The sequence below is a fragment of the Trichosurus vulpecula genome, chromosome 8 (genome assembly GCF_011100635.1).
Source record: "Trichosurus vulpecula isolate mTriVul1 chromosome 8, mTriVul1.pri, whole genome shotgun sequence".
Classification (NCBI taxonomy): Eukaryota; Metazoa; Chordata; class Mammalia; order Diprotodontia; family Phalangeridae; genus Trichosurus; species Trichosurus vulpecula.
The window spans coordinates 57,563,200-57,581,893 of record NC_050580.1 but is presented as its reverse complement, the minus strand read 5'-3'; the positions used below and the strand labels follow the sequence as shown (position 1 = coordinate 57,581,893).

The following is an 18,694-nucleotide window of genomic DNA, read 5'->3' as shown; positions in this document are numbered from 1 at the left end:
GGAATTCAGGGGACCCCAGGCATCCCATGGAATTGTAGTACAGGTTGGTGAGACTATTCCTTTCCTTTCTACACGAGACTTTGACCGCCACCGGGGGGTAGAATGCATCTCTAATGTAAATATTCAGAGTTCACCTGATTACAGGTAGTAAAGATGAGAGTTGGGAGTGGCAGTATACAAATTTATAACTTGTCAGCTTCTTTGAGATGTGTGAACAAAGCCATTAACTGGACTGCTGGACATGGAGAGACCTGATTCTCTTATCTGAATGGCGTGGAGCTGTTTGGGGAATCTCAGTAACATGGTTTATTTTTGTTCTACTCCACACAATTAGAGATATATGAAACTATAATATATGTTTCTTTGTTCAGTGATGAAATAGATAAGAATCTTAATGGTCAATGAGATATGACCGATGTAGTTAAACTGTATATGGAGCTTTTCCTGGAATACATGCAAGGTGAAGACAAAATGAATCAAATTTGTGATGTTTGGGAAGTAGTATATGCAAATGATGCTTCTGCATTTTAAAAATTCTAGACACAACCTTAAGGAAGCTGGGCTAAGGTAGGAGACAGCTGCTTGCTGTCGTTAGTACCAACTTCCTAAACTCTCAGTAGTCACAGTATCAGTTCTTTGCCTATGGAGGATACCTAAAAACACATCCACAGGCTAGAATTTGGGGCCAAATAGAATAATGTAAAGTACTACACTTGCATTCAAAAAATCAAGAGATGTGACTAGAAGATGATCTGGAGGTTTTAGTGAATGAAAATTTACTGTGAAATAGTGGATTGAGCACTGAGCTTTGAGTCAGGAAGATTGGAGTTCAAATCTGGTCTCAGACATTTACTATCTCCACAATTCTGGGCAAATCACTTAAACTCTGTCTGCAGTTTCCTCAACTGTAAAATGGGAAAATAATAGCACCTACTTCACAGAGTTGTTGTGAGGATCAAATGACTCTTTGTACAGATGTTTAGTAGTGTAGATAGTAGGTGTTTAATAAATGCTTATTTCCTTTCCCATGAGTAAAAAAAAAGCTAGCATTTATATAGTGCTTTATGTTTGTTATCTCATTTGATACTTACAACAATCCTGTGTGGTAGGTGTGATTAGTATCCCCATTTTATAGGCCAGGAAACTGAATCTAAGAGAGTTTAAATGCAGTATAAGGCTCAGGGAATTTAAAGCCTCACCAGACTGGAGGCCTGGTGACTATAGGCTAATAATTAATAATAATACCCAGCATTTACATAGCACTTTATGGTTTGCAAAGTGCTTTATATATAACCATTATTTTCACTTAAGCCTCACAACACCCCTGAGTAAAAGTCAGGGTTAAGGCTAAATTAGAAGAAAAGGTAAACGCAAAGAGATGACACTGTGTACCATTGTAATAGTTCTGAACCTATTTTTGGAAACTGTTGACTCTGGAAAAATTGCAGATGAATTAAAGACATTGATGATTATTTTTGCCACACTTTAGAGAAATTTAAGCAATATAATGCATTCACCACAAGGAAGCCTAAAGAGCCCAGAAACTTCAGCCAGGAAACATTTGAATTCCTTGCCAAATGTGGAGCTATGAGAGTCAAAGGCAAAACCATTTCAGAGTCCAAGTGGAGAGGCAAAGCATCATGGGGGAAGAGGATGGGCAAGTAAGAACATCATTTCACAAAATCATGAAAAGGAATATAATAGAAGAGGATGTGTGTATACAGATGGACTAACTGCAAAAAGCTTGGCATGAAGCAGAAATAAGATAGGTCATCCCAAGTGAATTTATAAACAAAACTGGTAGAATAACAAATGCAAAGAAAATAGATCAGATCTATCAGCAATTCTACATTGACTCTCATTATTACTGATGGTAGGATCAGTACATTTGGTGCTTAACATCTCAGTACCTAATGTCATAAAGGAGGAAGTAGAAATATCAGGAGAAGTGGTCAAGTCCAACCAAATACATATGAATAAATCCATATAGGAAATGGCACAATTTTTAATACACTGAGGGATCGAGTTTTGATGTTTTGCAATGAGAGAGAGAATAGACTAAATTGTGGACATTAAAAGTAATGACAATAACAACTGAAATTATGGATGGTATTACCATTTGGATGGTATCAAACAGACAGGCAAAAAGATATTAATAACCTACTTTCTTATCTCTGCAAATTCTGAGAATGATCTATGCAAGTATCAAGGGTATCCTTGATGAAAGTATGAGAAGCAGAGAGGCAGGCTTTTGCAAGTGATGCTCTGTGCCTTTTCACTATCACACAATTTATTATAAGTTGTATAGGATAAAATTCCTATCCTGTTTGTGGATTGCAAAAAAGCATTTAACCCAGTGAAGCAAAAGACAACCTTAAAAGGCTTCTCTCTGTATCTGCTTGTTCCTATAGCTCGGTCAATCTTGCTTTGCTTACATCCATCTCCAAGCAATTCTCTGCTTACAGCTGCTCAGAAATGCCCTCAGGGTCACCATGGACACTGACCCTAGCTGCTTCTACTCCATCTCTCCTCTTCACATAGCTCATTTTTTTCTTCCTTTTCTGAGTGCTTGTCATCTAATATAATCCTGCAACTAAGCAGAAAGCCCTCCTGGAATCTGACACCCCGGTGCTTTCTCCAATGAACCATGGGTATCCCTGCCACACAAGTATAAGCAATTGTAAACATCCCTAGAAGTTCTGCTAAGGGTGGAGTCCATCTCTGCCCATATAAGATATATTTGCATATATATCATTACATATGTATATTAATGAGTTTTTATTCATTAAAGGGGACATCTGCAGTGATGAGATAATACATCCATTTGAGTAGCGTTAAACCAAGTCACACTTACATTGTCTCATAATAAGACACAATAGGAGACCTAGAGCCTTGGGAAGGGAACACATTTTCTCTTTTTCCTTTATTTGTTTCATTGATGTTGTTTGTCTTTATACCACAGTAATTTTCTACCCACCCTTCTGCAGACTAACCCTTCTGTTGTGACAGAGTATATTAATTTACTAATTAATTTAGCAAAAATCTAACATGGAGACCATGTCTAACAAAGCATATGATTTTCTGCCCTAGTGATCTCCCACTTCTCTGCTATGGGGGAGGAGGCATAGTTTCATTATCTCTTTTCCAGGTATTTTCCATCACTCAGAATTCAACTTTATTTCACTGATCTTCTCATTCACATTGCTGTAGTTATTGGGATTGTTGTTTTCTTGGTTCTGCTTATTTTGCTTTAGAACAGTCAATGCAAATCTTCCCATGTTTCTCATAATCCCTCATCTTCATCATTTCTTAACAGTAATAAAGAATTATATATATATATATATTATGTTATATTACATATATTATATGTTATATTATTGTATAATATATAATTAAGAAATTATCACATAATAGTACATTGCATGCATCTGCCCTGGTTCAGTTATTCTCCCATTGACTGGTGCCAACTTTGTTTCCAGTTCTTTGCTACCAAAAAAGAGTGTTGCTATAAACATTTTGGTATATATTGGACATTTTTTTCTATCTTTGACTTCCTTGGGGCATATCCTCATTAGTTTTGTTGCTGGAATATGGACATTTTAATTGCTTTTCTTTAGTCACATGATTCCAAATTAAAATGAGGGATACTCTCATCAAAAAGACACTTCACAGGGACATTTTAACTCCCAAAACGGAAGGCATGAAGTCTGACTTGGAGCATGAGGAGGGGTCAAAGGGAGAAGGATTGATGGCAGAAGATACATTCAGATCTCAGTCACTACAGAGACAATGACACAACCAGGTTACAGCTTCCAGAAGTGACAGGATAGCACCCATTGGGCCCTAGATGAGATGTTCTCCAGGATAAGACAGTAGGAGAAAGGAAATCAATGATCTTGAAAGAACCCTCCCCTGGAAACAGCCCCCAGCTTATGTCAGGTTCTTATCATGCATCCTTGCTCAACACAAGAATGTCTCCACCCCATCCCACCCAGCAGGGCCACGTAGTGACATGAACAGGGGTTTTACAGGTAAGAGTGGGATCTCTAGCAGGCATATCTAATTGGTTTCCCACTTCTAATGCCACAGGCAGTGAGCCATCTCTGGGATGGTGAATAAGGAAGGCTTTAGCTGAAAGGTTCCAGGCATGGAAGGAAAAGAAGGGGGTATAAGTTCCAGGCAAGAGAAGGGGAGTGTGTCTAGAGCTGAGACAGTCTGTCACAAGAAAGACTAGTTTCTCCCACTACCCCAATCAGAGCCCCTTTTGATACCATCGGAGCATTCTTGCTCTGAGTTTAATGTTATTAGGCACTATCTGTATGTGATGGTTCACAGTGTGGCAAAGAGATAGACTGAGGCAGTAGAAGCATTTCTACACCTTCTCGTTTCCCTGGGCCCCACCCCTCACCAAGCCCCCTCCTCCCCAAGCCCACTCTGCTGAACAGTTTTCGCTTAATGTAGCCATTTTTTCTCCTTTGGGATTTTCTTACTGACCACAGTCCAAAAGAACGGGAAATTTGCATGATTATTAGCATTTTATTTGCGTATGATTAACATACACCTGGATAAGCTGTCCAGTTGATTCTCTGTTTTTCAAAAAAGAAAATACATTTTATCAATGTTTTTGGTCTTTACATCATAGTCATTTCTAGGAAACCCCCCCCCCCACTCCCTACCCCACCTCGACTGCACCTTCCTTTGTAACAAAGAAAAAGCAATTAAGTAAAAACACATGCTACCATCAGTGCCTATGTTTGGCAATGTATATATACATCATTCTGCTCTAGCAGCCTCCTACCTCTCTACCATGAGGAACGGGGTACAGTACATTTGATTATCTGTTCTCAGGGGCTATCACTGGTTTTTCAGTTACTCAGAGTTCTGTCCAGTTGGTTCTTAAGCAGTTTTCAGGTTATCAGTGTCATAAGCATGGCCGTTGACAATGATCTGTGCTTTATTTTTCCATTCATCACCAGAGGGTGTTCTGCTAAGATTATCTGGAAAATAGGGGACTTGCTTTGCCTATTAGTCCTTGGAGGGGCCATAATCTGAGTCCCTAGACACTGCTCAAAGGCCTGGATTGCTGGGATGACTGTTCAGAAACCAGAGGGTCTCTCTCCCATCCTCTTGTCGAGTTCTCTTCCACTATGTCTCAAGGGATGGCCCGCTGGACTGGGAGACAATGAGGGCTTAAGAGACGGCTCCCCAACTCAGCTTTGTGGAAGACTGGTACCCTTACCTGTCATGGAAGAACTGGACTGGGACCCTGTGGCACCTTTGCTCCAGCATTTTGCTTCCTTCCAAGAGGTGATCACCCACTGCCTAATGGGCCTGTTTTCTTGCCTGCCCAGGAAGGGGCCAAGGTCTCTGCCCAAAGCTGCCAAACCTGTCAACACCTCCCACATTTTCTCTGTGCCATCTCAATGCTCTAGTAGGGCCCACCCAGGGAGCTGGGGGCTTTCCTGAAGCCCAAAGGTACTGAGGCTGATGGCTCTTGCCTGCCATGATTAATGACTCTCCTCCTAGCTGGGGAGAGGCAGCTAATTAGCTGCAGACTGATTAAAGATGTGGCAGACAAACTCCAGGACTTGACGAACCTTCCTTCTTCCCAAATCCCCTCCCCCGCAACCAGAATTAAGTTGGGCATATGGGACCTTTCATAGCCAGGTCATGGAGAATGGGGCAGAAATGTCACCCCAAGCCATTGCACACATGATCTGGCACCGAGACTGATACAAAAGGATGGCAGAATTTCCCCTCTGGGCTCCTCCCTGCTTTCATATCTTCTTTTTTGGTCATTCTCTGACACTTTCTCTGAGGCCCTTCCAGAATGCAGCAACTCCCCTAGCAGTCCCTGTGAGCCTTGTACTGACCTTGACCTTGAGGAGATTTCCACCTCATACCAAGAGATCTTTCTTTCACAAAAGAGAAACTCAGACCAGTGAAGGCAAAAGTCACCTGACATGGGTCTTACTTTTGTAAAGAGCACTGAATTTGTAATTGGAAAACCTGGCTTTGAGACCTGCCTCAACCACTTAGTGACTGTAGGATCTTGAGTAACTCAGCTTCCTCCCTCAGCCTTGGTTTCCTCATTTGTAAAAGGAGAATGATAATACTTGCCTACCCACCTAGCTGGATTGTAGAGAGGAAAGTACTCAGTCAACTATAAAATTATAAATGTGAGTTATTGTTGTGGTCAGCAAAAATAATATTAATCAGGAGCCTACTCTCCCTCCCCACTCCTCCATATATATATACATATATGTATATACACACACATATATGTATGTGTGTGTATATATGTATATGTGTATATATATATATATATATACACACTATTCTAGAAGATACAATGAAATATAAAACTCCTGGTTCACATTGAGCTCATCATCTAGTCGGGGAAAGAGGTCATATACAACTAAAAAGTTAACTAACAATATAAGGCAGCATAGAGCAAACGCCAAATGGATAGAACCAAGTGTGGCAAGACAGCCAAGTGAAAGGTTATATGTAAGCCCTGCTCTCCTTCAGCACCTCAAGACAATGAGAAATAAGCTAAAGAACATAAAGAGAACAACAGAAGGAAAAGAAAGAAATCCTTACAAGAAAAACCTTACAAACCAGCAGAGAAACTGAATAAATGAGTAAGTAAACAGGGCTTCTAATCTAATGAGAATGCCAAGAGATCTCTCCATGAGAAGAAAATAACATTGTACTAACGATAAACAGAATCCTAACAAAGAATGTGACAATGACAACAACCCCCAAAGTGGATTCAAAGCTTAATAAAGGAACTGAAAGAAAAGTTAAGGAATGAAATTGGAGCTCCCAAAGAAAAACTCAAAAAAGAAAACAGATGGTTTAGGAGAAAAGCTACAAAATGTTAACAAAGCAATAGATCTCCAGAAAGAGAGAATGGAAGAGATGCAGCTCAACAGTGCAGAGACATTTGTGTAAATATTAGAGATGGGTCCAAAGGCAATTGAAAGAATATATGAGGTACCTACAAACCAAACAGATAGAACAGTGCTCTAGAAGGAAGTTACCACTATGGGGTGGGATGGAAAGTGAGTTTTTCATTGGGTATGAAACTTGAGTTTGGCCTGAATGGGTAGAAATTGGAAAGGTCAAGAAGAAAGGAGAAGATATTTTAGGTTAGGGAAAAGGATGGAAAAAAACACAGAGACAGCCATTTAGGATATTTTGGGAAAGAGAGGAAGAAGAGGAGACAGAGTCATAATAGGAGAGGTAGCAGAAGAATCAGGATAATGAACTGTCACAAATGTCAAGAGGGGAGAGAGTTTCAAGGGAGTGAAATTCAAGGAGCATTAGGACTGAGGAAAAGATCATTGGATCTGGCCGTAAGGAAACTATTGGTGACTTTGGAGAGCAATTTCAGGAAAGCCTAGAAGCAAAAACCAAAGGGTTGAGATGTGAGTGGAACCCTCATCCTAAGGTGGGGATCCCATTGCCCACTTGGGGAGCCCCACCACAGACTCTCTGCTGGATATATCCAGAGAGCTAAAGATGGAGCACACCCAGCATATTCACTAGAAGGGAGAAGTTGTATTTCTTTCTCTCTGAGTTCTAAGGTTGCCTGACCCCTTTCTCTGCTGTTCAAAGCAGAGGAATATGGAGACCCCAGCCACAGAACTTACATTTCTCCACGAGACTTAAGATGCTCACGGATTTGTCTCTTCTACCACCCCTCCCAAAGTTAAAAAAACAAAACAAAATGCTCTGCATGGAGCAGTGGAAAGAGTGCTCGTTTGGAGTCAGCACACCTGACCTCGAATCTTGGCTCTGTCACTTGATAGCCTTATGACCTTGGGCAAGTCACAACACCTGAACTTGAATTTCCTTATCTGTAAAATGAATGGGTTGGACTTCGACGACCTGTAAGTTTTCTTCAAACTCTAAACTATGAGTTCTGTTCTCAGCCTCAACCTGATACAAGAGTCAGGATAACCTGGGTCCAAATCCTGCCTGGGATACTTATTAGTTGCATGTTCCTGGGTAAATCACTTAACTTCTCTGTGCCTCAGTTTCCTTGTCTATAAAATAAGAGCTGGACTTGATGTAATCTAAGGTCCTTTCCAGTTCTAAATATACAGTCCTATGATCTATGATGGTGTCTCCTTCAGACTCAATTAATGAAAACAGACATTAGGAAGAGCACAAGAACAAAGCTAAATAAGGCAGTTTTGAGAGGAACTGTCGTCAGGGCATCCCCAAGGGATGGTAGAGAGAGCAAGATGGAAATGGAGAAAAAAGACTGCAGTTCCAGAAAGGAGCATCTTGAGAGGAGCAATGGGCAGCAGACACCAAAGGGGACGCTATGGAGTGTATCCTTAAGGGAGGACCTGGAGAAATGGGACCCTTTCCATTTGTTTCCTGGCTCAGCAGCACTCTCCAGCTCCTTCTCCCTACCCCCCACGTTCACCATGCCAGTAGATAATGTAATTGTCATGGTTATTGAATGGATCAGACTCCACTTTCAGAAATTAAATGATTTCAAGTCCCCAGAGCAGCCCTCTCTTCCTGTTCTTCTCTTCCCCTTCAGGTTGTCGTGAAGTATATGTATCTGTGAATGTGCATGTGTTAGACACATTAATGAGCACCTTGTCTAGGTCACAGCTCCTGGCCATGCTGTGGTGCATGATATTCAAGGTGCAAGAAAGTTCAAACCACCCAAATCCTCCTTGCAAGACTACAAAATTCTCCCCTACCCACCCATGTGGCACCCGTTCCCTCCCTCCCTCCCTCCACTGAATCTCAGTGACCCCCCCCCCCCCAGATCCAGGACACAGGAATTGAAGAAAGATAGTGGGAGGATTACACAAAGGGGTGAGAGTGTTGATTTTGTGGCAGATTGATTCCTCTGGCCTCAGGAATACCCCTGGATTTAGAAAACATTTCCCTTCCACTCCCTGGCCATGGGGTTGGTTGGCATAGAAAAGCCACCAGGGACTGGCTCCTCCAGCCAAAATTCTGTTCTCATTTATAGTAGGCTTTCTCCTCAAGGCTGGTGACTCAATCAACCTACAAGGATTTGTTGAGCTCCTCTTATGGGCCTGGCTCTGTGAGGGGATTACAAAGAAGGATGGATAGTGTCCCAGCCCAGTACAGCAGCCTGGGGACTTAGAGGAGGTTTCACAAAAGAATTAGACAGGCCAGTAATGCACAGAGCAATCGGACTTTATTGTGGCACATTTTACCTACACAAGGGAAAGCTTAAGGCCTAATGGGAGATACCCGCAGAAACACATGCACAGCAGAGAGAACTGGTCTCAGAACCAGGAAGACTGACTGACACATACTGTCTGTGGGAACCTACGGAAATCATTCAGCCACTCAGTGTTCCAGCTATGACTCCAAGTTACAGGGAAGGTGCTGACCTGCACTGGTAGAAGGAGAGGAAGGAAGGAATGAAGGAAGGAAGGAAGGAAGGAAGGAAGGAAGGAAGGAAGGAAGGAAGGAAGGAAGGAAGGAAGGAAGGAAGAAAGGAAAGAAGGAAGGAAGGAAAGGAAGGAAGAGAGGAAAGGAAGGAAGGAAGAGAAGGAAGGAAGGAAGAGAAGAAAGGAAGGAAGAGAAGGAAAGAAGGAAGGAAGAAATGGAAGGAAGGAAGAAATGGAAAGAAGGAAGGGAAAGAAGGAAGGAGGAAACAGAAGGAAGGAAGGAAGGAAGGAAGGAAGGAAGGAAGGAAGGAAGGAAGGAAGGAAGGAAGGAAGAAACAAGGAAGGAAGGGAGGGAGGCAGGAAGGAAGAGAAGGAAAGAAGGAAGAACAGAAGGAAGGAAGGGAAGGAAAGAAGGAAGGAAGAGAGGAAGAAAAGGAGGAATGAAAGGAAGGAAGGAAGGAAGGAAGGGAGGGAGGAAGAAAGGAAAGAAGGACAGAAGGAAGAAAGGAAAGAAAGGAAAGGAAGGGAAGGGAAGAAGGGTGACAGGGAAAAAGGAATGAAGGAAAAAAGGAAGGAAGGAAGGAAGGAAAAAAGGAAGGAAGGAAAGAAAAGGAATGGAAGAAAAGAGGAAGGAGAAGAAGAATGGAAACTTCAGACAGTCTGGGAAGATATATGGAAGAAAAATATTTTTGGCTTGTTTGCTAATTCATCTCTTCCTTGTTAAGTGCTGAGGGTTTATATAAGATTTTACTGAGAATCACTGAGTTGAAATGAACCCCAGTAGTCCAACCTATTCCTGAATGAGAATCTGCTCCATGACATCTCAGACAAGTAGTCATCCAACCCTCACTTAGACAACTTTAGTAAGAACAAAGGGAGAAAAGAACTCTTTATTTGATGTGTTTTACTATTTGTTTTTGTCAATGGTTATTAAGTTTATAGTAAAAACTGAATCAACCCATTTTGTGCAAGGGAAGAAGCCATGGCCTGGTGGGTAGAGAGCTGGCTTTAGGGTCTGGTGGCAGAGTGGATAAAGCTCCAGACTTGGAAGAAGAAACACCTGAGTTTGAATCCTGCCTCAGACACTTGCTGGCTGTGTGGCCTGGGCAAGCCACTTAACCACTATCTCAGTTTCCCCATCTGTGAAGTGGGGGGTGATAACAGTACCCACCTCCCAGGGTTGCTGTGAAAATAAAATGAGATACGATTTATGAAGAACTTTGCAAACTTCAAAGAGCTACATAAATACCAGCTCTTATTGTTACTATTTAACCTCACCTAGCTTCAGTTTCTTCATTTAAAAAATGGAGGACATCATGGTCACACTGTCTCACAAGGTTATTGCGAAGGAAATGTTGTCAATCTCAACGTACTATGTAAACGTGCCTTATTATTACTGTGATTTGGTAGCTGGCTGGCAGCAAGCTCTCTTCGAGCTTGGCACAGCCCCACCCTGCCAGTCAGGAGCTGAGTGAAGTCAACAGATATGGAGTATGTACCGGGTAGTGTACACCCAGTGCATCAGCCTGTGATGCCTGGCATGAAGAATGGAAACAAGGTGGGGCCTCCCCTCCAGTGTGAGAGATGAGACATACACAGGAGATATAGAAGACTGGCTGTTTGCTGCTTCACCTACTGTCACCCATACCATAGACTATGTTCTGGAGGACTTAACTCTTTCTTTCATCTCTGCAGCTGATGCCCTGGGGTGCCTAGATCCTGATTGGTGAGTGACTCACACACAGCCAGCTAGATGAGGCTGACTGGTCCAACAATGGCATCACTTTACTGCCTCAACATCTCACCAACCACCTTGCCACTGGGTACCGTGGGCCACTCCTGCGGATAACTTTCTCGTTCTGAAACCATAATCCACTCCACACTGTCACGGATACTGCACGGGGTGTGTCAATCTACCGCTTGGTGGCTGTACTCACTGTCCCTGTAGCGTTCCAAACCAAAATGTCCTTCCCTGGTCATGACTCCCCTGAGGGTGCTGTCTCTTTCATTAGAATGTAAACTCCTTGAGGACAGGAATTGTCTTCACTTGTTTTTTGCATTTTACCCTTCCCCCCCTACTAAGCACAGTGTTTGACCCATAGTAAGCATTTAATAAACGCTTTTTTGTCATTCATTCATTCATTTGTGTGAAACCATCGTAGAAAAGAAATCCAACTCAACAAACATTTATTAAGTACCTATTGAATATAAGAGCTTCCTCCAAAGTCCTTTTGGGATGCCTCGTCTTGGTGCGAAGGCAGCTAGGTGGCACCATAGTGCACAGAGCGCTGGGCCTGGAGCCAAGACTTGTCTTCCTGAGTTCACATCCAGTCTCAGACAATTCTTAGCTGTGTGACCCTGGGCAAGTCACTGAACCCTGTTGACCTCAGTGTCATCTGTAAAATGAGCTGGAGAAAGAAATAGCAAACCACTCCAGGATATTTGCCAAGAAAACCCAAAATGGGGTCACAAAGAATCGGACACGACTGAAACAACTCAACATTCTTGGTGTGGAGCTGACCCTGGGTTCCTCAAAGCTTGACCAACATAAGATGAGACACCTCTGGTAGATCTTAAAGTGCTGGAAAACCTAAAAGTGAGGATCTGGTGGTGGGTCCAACTTACTGTCCGAGGACTAGTCTCGCTAAGTTCAAGGAGACTCATCACCAAGGTGGTTCATTTTTTTAGCCCTAGAAATCCTTAAAATCCATCTAGTAAATGAAAAGAGGGTCGCAACTAGATTTCAGTGAACAGATTGCCCACATCAAGGAAATTTCATGAGGTCTACAAGGCACTAGAAGCCTTGGGCTTGGGCTAATATCTCATTTCTGAAAGCACCTAAGTGACTTTTCTTAAAGTTCTTGAAGGGTAAAGACAGTAACCACCATGGAGGTGCTTACAATTCATTTGGGGGGATCTGCTGCACAAATAACCAATGCAAAATAAGTGGCTATGAGAAGAGTTGTGATTTCAGAAAGATTCCAGGGATGAGCTTCCTCCATCCACATGGAGCCCCACCCAACTATAATGTAGTCATTAAGTCCTATACTAGGTAATTATCTTAATTTATATATGTGAGATACATAGAGGTGAACTGATTTTGCCCAAAGTCAAACGGCTAGTAAGCACGGCAGGTTTGGAACCCAAGCCTTCCTGATGCCAAGGTCAATACTCTATCCATTAAACTACACTGCCACAGTGTAATACAAATAACAGCACAAAATAATACACAATTAAGTAAGAGAGGTATAAAGTGCTATTGGCATCTGCTATGTGGTTAATAAATGTTTGAAGAATAAGAAGATATATATCTCTTATATTCCTTTCCCTAGTGGAAAACTACTAGTTTCTCTGCCAGATCGCCTCTGGGGTCACATACACCATTGCCCTCTTCAGGATGGAAGCCCAGATTGCCTCTCCCAGGGTCTGAGTGTCAATGTCAGCTGCTGAGCCCTACCAGCCAGTAACTAAACTAGTAACAAAAGGGTGAGTGGCAGCACCCCCCAACCTGGGAGTGCTAAAGTAGTCTCTGAGCTTGGCATGGTGATTTAGGAAACTCAGGAGGAGGGTATATCTGCAATGAGAGATCTGTCTGCCCCCACCCAGAGCTGGATTTCAGCTGATTAAGAGACACCAAGAGGCCTGTATTTCAGTGAGACAGCTAAGAAATAAACTGAGTTAATCTGTGCATTGGGGATCCCCTAAGGAAGAGGATTGCAGAAGCCCAGCACCAAGCATCCTGATATCAGACCCAAAACATGAGAATTAGCCTGAGGGAGGAGAGTCCAAGGAGGGATTTGGGAAGGGGAAAGGAATTACATTTGCACAAACTTGGTAATTGAAATCATTAATAGCAGTAAAATAATTTCCCTGTCCTGCACGTAATTTGTAGTAATGTTTAGTAACTGAGATTAATTTCTAGTAATGAAATACTAATTAAGCCATTTATTGAGTAATGTATTTGCTCAGTGGTATTTTATGGGTGTTCTCTTATAAATATTTTAATTACTTTTGCTAAGTAATTAGAATTTACCAAATAATTTCCAAAATATTTATTAATTTCCAGCAATTCTGAGCCAAACAACAAGTAATTGTTTTACTTTATATCAGTAATTAAAGTAATTTTTTTAAACTTTGAGTGAGGGGAGAGACAGCAATGGGGACAGCTGGCTCCATTTCTCTGGGATTTTGATGGCAGCAGTCACATGAGATTTCATCACTGGTGTTAACGCCTCACCTTCTCACTAAGCCACCCCAAGAAGGCATTTTGATCCATGATGTATTCGTTAGCAAAAGTGCCTACATTGTAGACGCAAAAATAATAAGGCTCATTTGCATGTTCTGCATACCCCCATCTATGTAACTTGCTTAACTCAAAATACTCAGAAATACAAGCATTTCCCACCAGCTTCTTCTCCTTTCTCTTCCAGGGGCACTTACTAGGTGAGGCTGGGACTTGGAGAACTCAAGTACAAAGGTCGAACCAATCATTTTGTCCCTTAATATCCTAAGATGGCCCATCCCCAAAAGAGAGGAGGTTGTATCTGGAATCTCAGCTGGCAAGATTCCTGGGAGAAAGTAGTCAGGGCTGGCCATACACGTAGGCAAAACAGGTATCCACCTTGATCTGAAAGGCCCTAACTGGCCGCCTTGTGCCCCTTTTCTTTCTTTTCCAATTGCCTTAGCCAAATGACCTGCTGTCTCATGGAGGCTCCCAGACCTACACAATCATTAGATATCTTTGTATCTTCTCTGTGCTCTCTTTTTCTGCCTAGAGCCTACTAGGAGCTCAGAGCAGTTCCAGTCAGATAGTTTTGTCTTCTGAGACTTGTTTCCAAATGCTAGAACAGCTCTATGGGGATCAGCCCTTAGGACCCCAATGCTTACCTCAAGCTCACGAGATGCATAACAGGCTCATGCCTCCAGTGTTGCCTTCATTCTTAGTGACCTCCATGCTTCGTTTAAGGTTTGCCTGAGGGAGCACCCCAAACTTAAAACCCAGGGATTTGCACCCAAATCCTTACCCCCATTCACACATCCTGACTCACTTTCCCTTAGGTAGATTTTTAAAGTAGCAGTGCTTTTCAGGAACACAAGTCACTAACTAATCACTTTCTTTCCCTGACTTACAACATGAATCACTCCAAATCTGCCAATCACACTCCATTCTCTGCACATTTTGTACTCAACTCTCCATCACAAACAGCCAGGGGCCAGCTTTCTTCCATGTCTGCTCCAGCAGCCTACTCAGAATTTAACAGCATCAAAAGATCATCCTGACAGAGGATTAGGGGGTAATTCATCACAATGGGCAGCTATGAGACCTCTTCGCCTTGAGGTACCACTCCAGCCTCTTCAGAGTTTATCCCACTGTTTGGTAATCTAATTGGCTTTATATACCAACCCCATCTCCTCTCAATGACTGCACACGTAGAATCCCCACCATTTATGGCAATACTTTCTAAAGCCAGGACCCACCCTTACTGAAATAAGGAAGTTTACTAAGCTTGTCTCTGCTGCTTCCCATCTCCCTTCCTGTTCCTCACCTCCTAGAGTCCCTATCTCCTACCCCAGTCAATCAATGTCCTCAAGATGTCCACTAGCAGTTCAAACCATACCTCAACCCAGGCCTTTCCTAAACCCATCCTACTCATCAATACCTCATGATATCAAATCACCTCTTTTCTTCCCTTATCTGGCTCCCCCAAATCCAAACTAATTATTAATTAAATTGAATTGAAACTAATCTCCAGAGATCTCAGGCCATAAGGTTGAAACAATTCATAATAAGATGGGAATTACCAATATACTTGGACTGTTCACTTTTAAAGAGGTGTTTATAACTCAAATCAGTTTCCATTGGTGAAACTGGGGTAGGGGAGAAATAGTTGTAATCAGAAGCTTTTCTCTGGCCTTGCCTACCTTGAAGCTTCTTGTCTTGCTCCTCTAAGGTCCCCAGGAAGATGCAATGAGATGGAGAGGGGCTATGGGTCTACCCTCCCTCTTAGGTTCTGTTTTCTGAAAAGTTTCTTTCTTCCGGCCTTTGAGGGAAGACCAAACCTTGGGATTTTTTACTTTGCTTCCTTTTTCCCATTTCTTGCCTCTTACTCCTCCCAGCCCATCATCTAGTAATGTTTCCAGAATGTGCAGCTCCCTACAAACACTTCAGTCCATAGACAGGGTCATTCCAATGAATCTCTTTCAAGAGATAGTGTTTTCTCAGGAGTACTTTTCTCAAGAAACTCGAAGTTTGACTGGACAGTGTTCAGGACTATTTTTTTTTTTTTTTTTTTTTTTTAGAGATCCAAGGGTTTCATTTCTCAGCATTCTGTGGTAGTGTACAAAAGCCAGCAGAGGAAGGAAATAAAGGGTTAGGGAACATAATTTACACCTGGCAGTATTTTGTCCATGATAGCTTCTAGATAACATTCTCTTGGAAGGAAGGAAGGGCTCTGGGTGTCCTGCACGGCTTGAAGCCTCAGGCCTCCGTACTGACGCTTGACAAACCCTTTCAAATCTTCCAGAGAGTTGATGTACTCCTGGTGCTCTAGGGCTGTTGTTGAGCTTGATCAGTTCATCTGCAAACGTGTTGTCCACCCCTCGGTCAGCCAGGAAGTCCATCAAGTGGTCGTACAGGACCCAGGCCAGAGAATCTGTGTTGAGTGTGTAGTTTGTATCCTTCCAGTCGGATTCAGTAGCAGTCTGAAAGCTGACTTCCTGGATGGAGAAGATGTCACTCTCATCCTCTTCTTCCTGTCCAACCACATCCTCTGGATAGTGGTAGTCCAGCACAAGGGCCTTCTTGGTATCATCCTTCACAACCTCCACCACAAAGTTCGGGGTTGATGTAAGTTCAGGCTCTTGCTGTTCTTGGGTTTTCTGTCCCTCTGGTGGCTCGTCATCAGATGTCGGTGGGATACTGTTGTTAATATTGAATGTGACTGTGATCCTCTCACCAGCTAATCTCCGGACTAACTTGGCTTCTGTCCCTTGCACAGCCAGTTCCCAATCCCGACATCTTGGGGAGGGATTTATATTTCTGGATTTTCCTCTCCTCTTTAATTTCATCTGTCAAGAATTCAGCAAAGGCCTTGTCCCCCTCGGTGTGGAGTCCCCCGCACGTGCACGAGCATAGACCGGGCGCGCTCCGGGGCAGCTGCAGGAGGCGGGGGCGCGCGGGCCCCGGCCCTTTGGCGATTCCACCTCCCGAAGGAAGCCTCCGAAGGCGCGGGTGGCGGCGGCCACGGCGGGGCGCAGCGTCGGGAGGACTGTGGGGCGCAGGGCCCGAGCTGCAGGGCGCAGCAGCAGGGGCAGCAGCAACTGGGCCATGACCGAAACACGCGGATGAGGGTGGTAACGACAGCGGACAGCGGAAAGACAGCAAAAAGCGCAGAGCACGCCTGAATATCCCCAGGCTGGAAGGGCACAAGATTGCCCCCGGACAGGACTTTTCTTGATGATTGGGTCATCATTTAGAGCAGAGGTAGAATGGGCCACTGGGGCAGGGAGTGCATTCCCTCTCTTGTGAAGTCTTCAAGTAAAGGCTTGAGGAATGGGGGTTGGAAATGTGATGGAGAGGATTCTCGTTCTGGGGTCGTGAGTTGGCCTAGATGGCATCTGAAATACCTCCCAGCTCCAAGATTCTGTGACTTGGTACCACTGGTTATTATATCTTGCTGGGTGTGTTGCACTGTGTTCTTTATACAAGAGGCTATTAAAGAACATAGAGTTATTTTACCTGACAGAGATGTGTTTAGAAAAGCATACATGTACTAGTTTTTGTGTTTCTTCTCTCCACTTCATCCATCAATCTCAGTGTTGGCTTTTAGAATCTCCCTCTTTGCTCTTCCCTCCCCTTCCCCATTCCCTCATTTCCTCCCTCACCTCGCCCCACCATGAGTGTTCATAAAATGGATAGAAGGCATAGATACTTCCTATGACCATAGATATAGTCCTATGACTTTCCATATGTGCCAGTAATTTCTCGTGACAAAATAGTAAACAAACCGCACTGGGTATAGGAAAGGGCTTCATACTGCTATTTGTCATAGTTCCCTCAAATCAAGTCACACAACAATGTACTACCAACCAGTGCCAGGTAATCATAAAAAAATAACAACTATATACCTAAGTCTAAACTAGCTGGCATAGGCATAAGATAAGAAGTCAAGGAGCCCCTAAAATCTGAAGAACCTCAGGTTGTTGAAAATCTTCACTTAAATACAAACTCCAAAAAAAAATATCTAATGACAAAATAGAGAACAAAAATAGCACCAAAGTCTCAAACGATTTTGTGAAGGAGAGAGACAAACTGAGACTGGAATTCCAAAAAACCTTTTGAGTTTGATTACATGAACCCAACGTTAGCAAACTAATTATACTGAAACAGAGTAATTTTCAAATTACATGATGGTATTAATTATAGACATCATGAATGAATACAGTATTCTACTGAATGTGTAAAAATATATCAAGACTTGCACCCAGCAGTATGTGTGGTAGCCATTGCTATGATGAGAATCACAGGAGGCAAGGTGGAACTCTCCAGGAATGTCTCTAATGGCAGGCATTGAGTATCATGGCAAAAGCAACTTGAACTAGTGAAGATCTACAAAAGGTATTGGAAGATTGTGTCAATATTTAGCTGGCACACACAGAACAACAAATATAAAAGAATATTAGTAAGAGAGCAACTTATCTCTCTTCATTCCCATTGGAAAAAATAGGAGAAGAATAAGATATTGCTGCTGCTGCTGCTGCTGGTTTGATCCATCACTTCTACAGGCAAAAATTCACATATCAGTATCACCTCAACCCACGATATAGGGAAGAATAAAGCTAATGAAAAAATATAAAATATGACATCTTCTCTGTACACATGGAAGCTAAGTGGGCCAGGGAAAGAGGCTGCCAAATGAGTGACAAGGAAGAAGCCGTCCCAGGCTTAAAGTTTACTCTGATGCCCTGGAACCTCTCCCTTTTTAAACCCCAACAAGGATTTTTAGTCTACCCCATACTATCTAACATCTGACCGCATGTATTCCTTCAAAAGTCATTTATTAGTGTTATGTACAAAAGCATTATCCTAGATGCTGGGAGAAATACGAAGATAATTAAAACACTATACCACCCCTTACAGAACTCAAAATTTAATAGAGGGAGGGAAGAAGCATGACACATACAAGTACACAATAACTACATTGCAACTTGGTGAGGAATGAAGTATAACAGAAATGTAATAATAAATAAAATAAATAGAATATAATAGAAAAAAAATATCTGCAGGGTCCCTTCTG

At 42.6% G+C, this 18,694-nt stretch overlaps 1 pseudogene; it reads right to left on the bottom strand.

The window, feature by feature from the left end:
- Positions 1-15,769: 15,769 nt before the first annotated feature.
- Positions 15,770-16,742, bottom strand: LOC118829520 (annotated as a pseudogene).
- Between the last annotated feature and the right edge of the window lie 1,952 nt (positions 16,743-18,694).